General features: G+C 39.0%; 1 long non-coding RNA gene across 1 annotated transcript in view; it reads right to left on the minus strand.

Annotated features, from left to right (window-relative positions):
- LOC112472588 overlaps positions 1 to 7,445 on the minus strand; it is a 41,223-nt gene extending 33,778 nt beyond the window's left edge. The window contains exon 1 of the long non-coding RNA XR_003043670.1: positions 7,006 to 7,445. This is a non-coding gene — a long non-coding RNA (uncharacterized LOC112472588). The remainder of the gene's footprint in view (positions 1 to 7,005) is intronic.
- Positions 7,446 to 7,456: the final 11 nt, after the last annotated feature.

Here is a 7,456-nt window from a genome sequence, read left to right on the forward strand (position 1 = left end):
GCATGTCCCCGAGAAGGTCCGCATTCCTTCAGGGCTAAGCGCACCCCAGTCTGAACACCTCAAAGTGTTACCTTTCTTTGCAGCGGTGACATTTAGTCCCGGATGTACGCTCAAACTTGAGCACAGGGGAGTGTCACCCTGATCACATCTTTGGGTCCCTGGGTTTCTTTTGTAAAGACTGATCTTGTGGTTCTTATTAACTCTAGTAGCTTTAGTTTCTGACCGTGACGTTACCTCCAAATTCTAGGGGAAGGGAGTTACCTATTTTGGAATTTAAGCCCTCTGTGAAGTTAACGTATGAAGCTGTATAGAAAGCCTTGCCGTAGGGTGCTGCTTTACAGCACTGGACCCTTATGACCTCGGCATCTTTCTCCTTGCCACATCTGCCTTCTAAAGGTAATGGGTTTGCGTCTGTAAATTTATGAAAGAGGCAGATGAGCATCAAACCTGTGGCTACTGAACCAAGCCCAGTTAATGGACCTATCGAGGAAATGAACCTACGAACAAATTGTACCTGTAAACTAAACGGTAGGGAAGGGTCAGCTACAGAAGCAATGTATGTATGATTTTAATAATTTAGTTTTCAATAAAAAATAAATATCAGACCCCCTACTCCATTGTTCTGTTTGCAGCCTATGTAAAAATTCATACTGTAAAAACAATCTATTTTGTATGACTCATAGATAAAAAGGAGGCATTTTACTTTTTACTTCATCTCTCTGAGAATACAGTAAGTTAACTCCTACTTGAGATGAATTAGAATATAGAGAAATTGCAATTACAAAATAGTTAACTATCATTAAATTTGGAATTTTCAAAAATTTTTAATTAAAAGCGTAAAGCAATGTTTTATTTGTGTATATTTCTAATGACCTAGTAGTTTTAATTGAAATTCTTTTTATTCATCAGTTTCAATTAAAAAAAACTTCAAAACAACCTTTTTACAATTGTATGCTGTACGGCAATGCCTTACAATGAATAACAGGGGAGTATTTCAACACTTAAAATCTTCCGTAACATTACTTCTGCTCCACAAGTTTATTCAGTAAAATTCCGATCTATGTTTTTTGAGTTTTGTGGAAAGTTCAAGGCTGTGTGTACCTACACATTTGGAAATGTTTAACTGTAGTTTACTTGCTTGTAAATTTACACATTCCTATACTGATTCATCCACCAAATCCTTACCGATTGTCTGCTGTGCCCTCGTCACTGTTTCTAGATGCTGGCAACGCAATATTGAGCAAAACCAGAAATAATGGTCCCTGACTTCATGAAGCTATCAATTTATTGGGAGAGCATGAGATAATCAAATAATTATACGTTTAAAAACTGCGATTGTGATAAGCGCTGTGAAGGAGAGTTTAAAAATGCTGGGAAAATCTGCAACAGCATGTTTGAGGGTTGGGGGGTGTGGGTGGGCAGGAATGGCTGCCCTGAGGAGGTGATCTAAGGATTAATCAGGAGAATGGAGGGAAGGGTGTTACAGGCAGGGAACAGCCTGTGCAAAGGCCAGGCAGGGATCAAAGCAAATATGGAGACTATGGAGACAGAAGGAAGGGACCAGGCGTGAGCTGGGGCTGGGCTGATGGAAGGCAGGCAGATCTTGCTAGGCTCTGCAGGCAACAAGTGTTTTGATATGCAGACCAATAGAAAATAATTGAAACCTTTCTAGGGTTTTAAGTGTGGGTGGGGTGACAGGATCAGATTGGCATTTTAAAAAGATTACTGGCGTCAGTCCAGGCACGGATTAGAGGGCAGGGCAGAAGGCAGGGTTTATTGAGATACATGCTTCCTTGAACACGCGCATGCAAACTTGACCTTTTGAAAAAACTGGTTTAAAGGGATTGGAGTTTTCTAGGAAACAACTGGCTTTTATCTTTTAAACCTCTTGTTGTGTTTATTTTGGGGGGCGGGGCAAAAGTCGTCACAATAATTGGAGAAAAAGAATGAACAGTACTCCTTCCCAGAAGTCCTGGGGAAACCATGTCATTTATTATCAAAGTTAACTGCTCCTCCCCCCACCCCAGCCCAATGAAAATTGTGTTACTGGTTTTTTGGGTTATATATTCGATATAAGTTATATTCTCAATATAAGACAGTACGGAAAGTGTATTAAGAACGTTTTTTAGAAACTGAAATTTTGCTTAAATAATTATTGTCTCCATTCTTGAGATCATCCTCCTAAACCACCTCCCATGCCTGCATTCACATCTGAACTCACGCACACGCCGTGGGGACAATGGCTGTTTTGTTCAGCAACAACGTATAAATGCCAGTGCTTGACAAAGTAGGTGCTCGATAAACATTTAATTGTTTAAATTAATTATTCCAGTAATATATGTTAACATACTGCTTTTTAAACTCAGCAGTAAGCCTCAGACTTACATGATGCCACGTCCACCTTTCCAATGGCTGGCCAAGAATTCACTGTGGGCATAATGTATGTAAATAACCCCACACTGATGGAAGCGCAAGGTTTTCAGGCTTATAAACAGTGCTATAATGAGCTTCCCTGCATGGACATCTTAGCACTCTGTCTAGGATAAATTCCTAGAACTGCGACTGCTGGGTAAAAAAATACATAACGTTTCATACTTTGACACATATAGCCAGCCTACTGGAAAAGTTATTCCTGTCTACATACCCCATGATATTCATTTTCCAGTATCTGATAGGTTAAAAATTACTGATCCACTGGTGTTTTTATGCACATTCTCTGATTAGTGGCCAAGTCTGTGCATGTTTTCATGTTTACCAGTCACTCGTATTTCTTATGTTATTTTCTAATACGTGTCCTTTGTACATTTTTCTTCCACTAGATATGTGTTTGTCTTATTGATTTATAAGAGCCCTTCATGTATTAGTGATGTTAAGCCTTGTCTATCACATAATCCCAAACTTCTTTTTCCTAGTTCACTTTTTCCTAGTTCACTTTCAAAAACGTATGTTTTTGAAACACAAAAGTTTCAATTTACATAGTCAATTCTGTCAACCTTTTCCTTCAATCTTTCTGGCTTCTGTACTCTCCTTAGAACTAGGTATTTCACTCCCCAGTACTATTAAAAGAATACCTCCCTAGTAGTATTTTCTTTTTATACTTTTGAGCATTTCTGAAAGACGACCAGGAGATACTAATAAAACTTTATTAAAATGATCATGCCCTTTGCCTGAAATTCACCCTTTAGAATTTATCCTAAGGAAATAATAGATAGAAAGTTTTAAGTTTCAAGGATATTCACTAAAGAGTTGTTTACAATGGCAAAAAAACCCCCCAAAACTTTAAACGATGGGAAGTTCAAAAATGAAAGACTGGTTAAATCAATTATGGAATAACTATACCCATTAAAATACTAAAAAGATTTAATCAGATTAAAACATGTTGATTGCTAAAAGCGCAAATACACTAAGATCCAATTCATAAGCACCAAAAACCAATTCTAGCCAGGCAAAGAAAAAGAAAACTGTGTTTACACAGTAGTGGTTAGTTCTGAGTACTGAAAATAATGGCTGACCTTCCTTCTTTTCATTTGCTCCTTCTGAGCATGTTTGAATAAAAAAGGTTGAAAATTTAGTGCAGGCTCCAATTAATTATGCAGCTCTGACGCTGTTAAGCATGTCACGTGTGTTTTGGAAGGTAAGGGCGCCTTAGACTAGAGACTGTTACCCTTATCTTCAACCTTACAAATATAACTTTAACCTCATCCGATAACCAAGTTATAAAAGTGTTTTGAAATGTTCAATTGTAGTATAATAAATAGTGTGAAGATTATTAACCTTTTTATACTTTGGTTCCCTCACCTGTTGAATGAAGATAATACCTATCCTGATTAAACTCACAAGAGGTTGCTTAAACTGTAATTCACTGTATGTTACATAGAGAATGGTGCTAATAATATATTTTTATGTTCAACTATAAGATTACTGTTGCTTTTTATTTTTTTTGCTTAAACCCCTTTATTGAGGTATGACTGACATACAGAAAGCTGTACATATTTATTGTATACAACTTGATGAGTTTGGAGATAAGTATACAGCCGTGAAACCATCACCACAGTCTATGCCATAAATATATCCATCACCTCCAAAAGCTTCCTACTGCCCACTTCATTATTTCTGTTTCTGAGTCTCACTAGATTCTTCATATAAGTGGTATCATGAACTATTTTTTTCTTCTGTGTCAGGTTTATTTTACTTAGTAAAATGTCCTCCTGGTTCATACATGCTGTTACAAATGGCAGAATTGCCTTCTTTTTTAGGACTGAATAATAGTCCATTATAATTATCTATCTATCTATCAATCAATCTAATTCTAGTTGCTTTTTAAGGTAAATGTCATGGAAACATTAGCCCAATATCTTTTAAAAGAATATTTTTCACTTAGCGAAGAGGAAAAAAAGAAGAACCAGAAAAAAAGTTGCCTATCAAAATAGGTTGTAAGAGAATAAAAAATATTCAACAAGCATTTACTAACTGCCCAATATGAGCCAGGCTGGGGTTGGGGTAGGGAAGCATAACAGTGAATGATACAGTCTCTATTCTCAGGGACTTCATTCTGGAGGATGGCACATGACCATCCACAAACAGAACCACAGGCCATAACCTCTAAACCCTGAAGAGGCAGAGTGCCTCTCCCAAGGCAGCAAAGGACAGTCGGGTTTGAACATTGAAGGTCCACAGGAGCAGACACAGGAGCTGCCTCGTCACCGAGTTCTGGCGGGCAGCACTGAGGCAGTCAGTCTCCAGCAGTTCACACAGCCTAACCTGAAGTTAGGGAACAAACTGGTCGGGGATGCCCCATTCTGGAGGGGTTCCCCTGGTGAGTGTGAGGGGGAATCCCCATGAATGTGGTAGATGCCCAACAATAAAGATAGGGAGTAGAGGCCAGAACAGCTTCCTGCTCGCTGGCAGAGGACTGGGAGGGGCGGGGGGAATTCTTAAAAACTCCACCTAGAGAATGAGGAGATCCCCTCCTGCCACTCAAAGTTCCCTGGTATGGGGTGTTCTGAGACATCTGTGGTGACTGTCCTCTTGCACTTTGTTTCTGACTCCATTGAGGAAGACAACAGAATATAGATTCACATGCATAGAACGGTAAACATGTAAATACATATACACACACACACACAAAGATACATGCACCACGCTCACACTGTTTGGCTGTTAGGGGTCCAGCGGTCCCAGAATCGAAGTCGTTCATTTGTACCACTGGAATCCAGTGTTGTTTATATTCATAATTAGTCCAGATTAAAACACAATTCCAGACAGAAGACAATGTGGGTTTTACAAAATATAAGGTAAAGATACATGTCTGAGAAAAATTAAGTCCTGACACAATTAATACCACTATGGATTCCAACATTTTTGGTGATTCTAGTGCTACCAGAAAGCAAAAATAATACTACTAGCATAAACTTGTATAGTGCCTGTTAGATACTAGGCAAATAAGATGAAAAGGAACAAAGACATGAATTTAACAGTTTTGGAATGAAAGCACCCTTTAAAGTTGAAATAAAAATTCTCAAGTTATTTTCACTTCCCATCATCTGAATCCTAGATAAGCAATTAACCCCTCTTTTTACGGAGAAGGCAATGGTAATTAAACTATAATAAATAATGCATTTATTTGCAAAGTGCTGGAATCTTAAAAATGCATTACGGACAAAGCACTGTATTATTCTTACGTTCTTCCATATGTTACATGGGAGCACATATTATATACAGCCAAGTAGGCAGAATCCTCTCATTTCTCCAAGGTACAAATTAGGTCAGCAACAGAGATTCTATTGCCCTGAACTACCCAACTAGTAAAACGAAGCAGAACAACATTTAAAAGAAAAAAATCACAAACTGTAACAACGTGAGGACCTATATCAGAATTTCAAGTTGTTGATCACTGGTGACAATATGGATAGGCGACGATATGATCATTACTGGAAAAATAACCCAAAGCCAAAATCTTTGAAACAAAGTGCAGGTTAGCAGCCTCGTTCTTTACATTAAAATTACATTTCATCTACAAGGCAGAACTAATGTTTTTTTGGTTCATATACTGCTCATTTATATGGGTACCAAAGTTACAGTGAATTAGGTGAAAGTTACTTTGAATAAATCTGTATAATCAATAGTAGGGTCTGGATGTGCATGCATGTGTATAGTCCACTATAAATATTAGGACAAATGGTACATACAGCACGTCTAGGAAAATCTGGTTTTTAAAGTTAATGTTGAAAAACCTACCATATTCCACATTATATCATTATATATTCAAAGCCGTAAATGCTGTTATTCTAAAAACAGAAGTTTCTTAAGAGAACAGTATCATAAAACCAGAGGGCCTAAAAATTGCAACACGTGCTCTTTATAAAATATGTAACTTCCACTAATATATAATGTAGAATATAAAAGCCTCTAATACTGGTCTATAACTGCAAAGAGTTCATGGATACTTCTCATTTTTTCTATGCACATCCTACTATACGTCAATGTAAAAAATGTACCTTGCCATATAAATACCTTTTCCACTCAATAATTGTCTCGAACATATTTTAGTCCTTGATTAAACTTTTATTTCTTAAAAGAGTAAAAAATCTCTCCACGCTTTGTGAACATTTTTTTTTTTTTTTTACCTGAAATCGGTTTGAATAAAAGTAATTTAAGATTTATCTCACACTTAAAAATAGTCAAAACGAGTCTCGACACTTTAGAATTCACTAAACTGAGCACGGTAAAAATTTAACAGTGAGTATCAGGGCTCTCAGTTGGAAAACCTTTTTCTGACAAAGCTGACTATGATTTTGCGTTTAACAGCTCAATCTGTTCTTCCAATCATTCTAAATTCCACATGCAACGTAAACAGTCAGAAACCAGAAGTCTTAACAATCAATTCTGGTCTTTGAACACCCAGCGGCCAGAGCCCCAGACCACGTCCGCGGCGGCAGGCCCCTCCCCGCTCCCGGGGGAACCCTGCCTAATATTTATAACGTTATGACATACTGTAATACTCACAAGGTGGTTGTAGAAGTATAAACACCACTGGCGCTATCTGATTGGCTGCTGGTGATGTAACACCCATGTCAATACTTCCCAGTGAACGCACGTGTTCGACCTTTTATTTAAATTTCCATTTCATCACAGCAATAAGACACTCGGGGCGGTGCGTTTTCTGTGAAACGATCGTCGCCTCGGGCCCGAGGTGCTGCCTGGCACTCGCGGCGCCTCCGCCCGGGTGGCCGTGGCCGCAGGCTCCTCGCGTGAAAGGCGCCGCCCGGGCCAGCCTTTGTGAAGGAACAAAATAAAATAAGTTCACTTCCTCAGGCGTCGCCACCCACCCCCAGCAAATGACACGGCTGGAGCGCAGTTATTTCCAAAGTCCCAGGTGAACTCGTGGCGAGAGAAGGAAAATGAGCGTCCCGGGCGCGGGTAGGTGCGCGCGGGCGGCGGGGAGGCGGCCGGCCCC

The sequence above is a fragment of the Pteropus alecto genome, unplaced genomic scaffold (genome assembly GCF_000325575.1).
Source record: "Pteropus alecto unplaced genomic scaffold, ASM32557v1 scaffold87, whole genome shotgun sequence".
Lineage (NCBI taxonomy): Eukaryota > Metazoa > Chordata > Mammalia > Chiroptera > Pteropodidae > Pteropus > Pteropus alecto.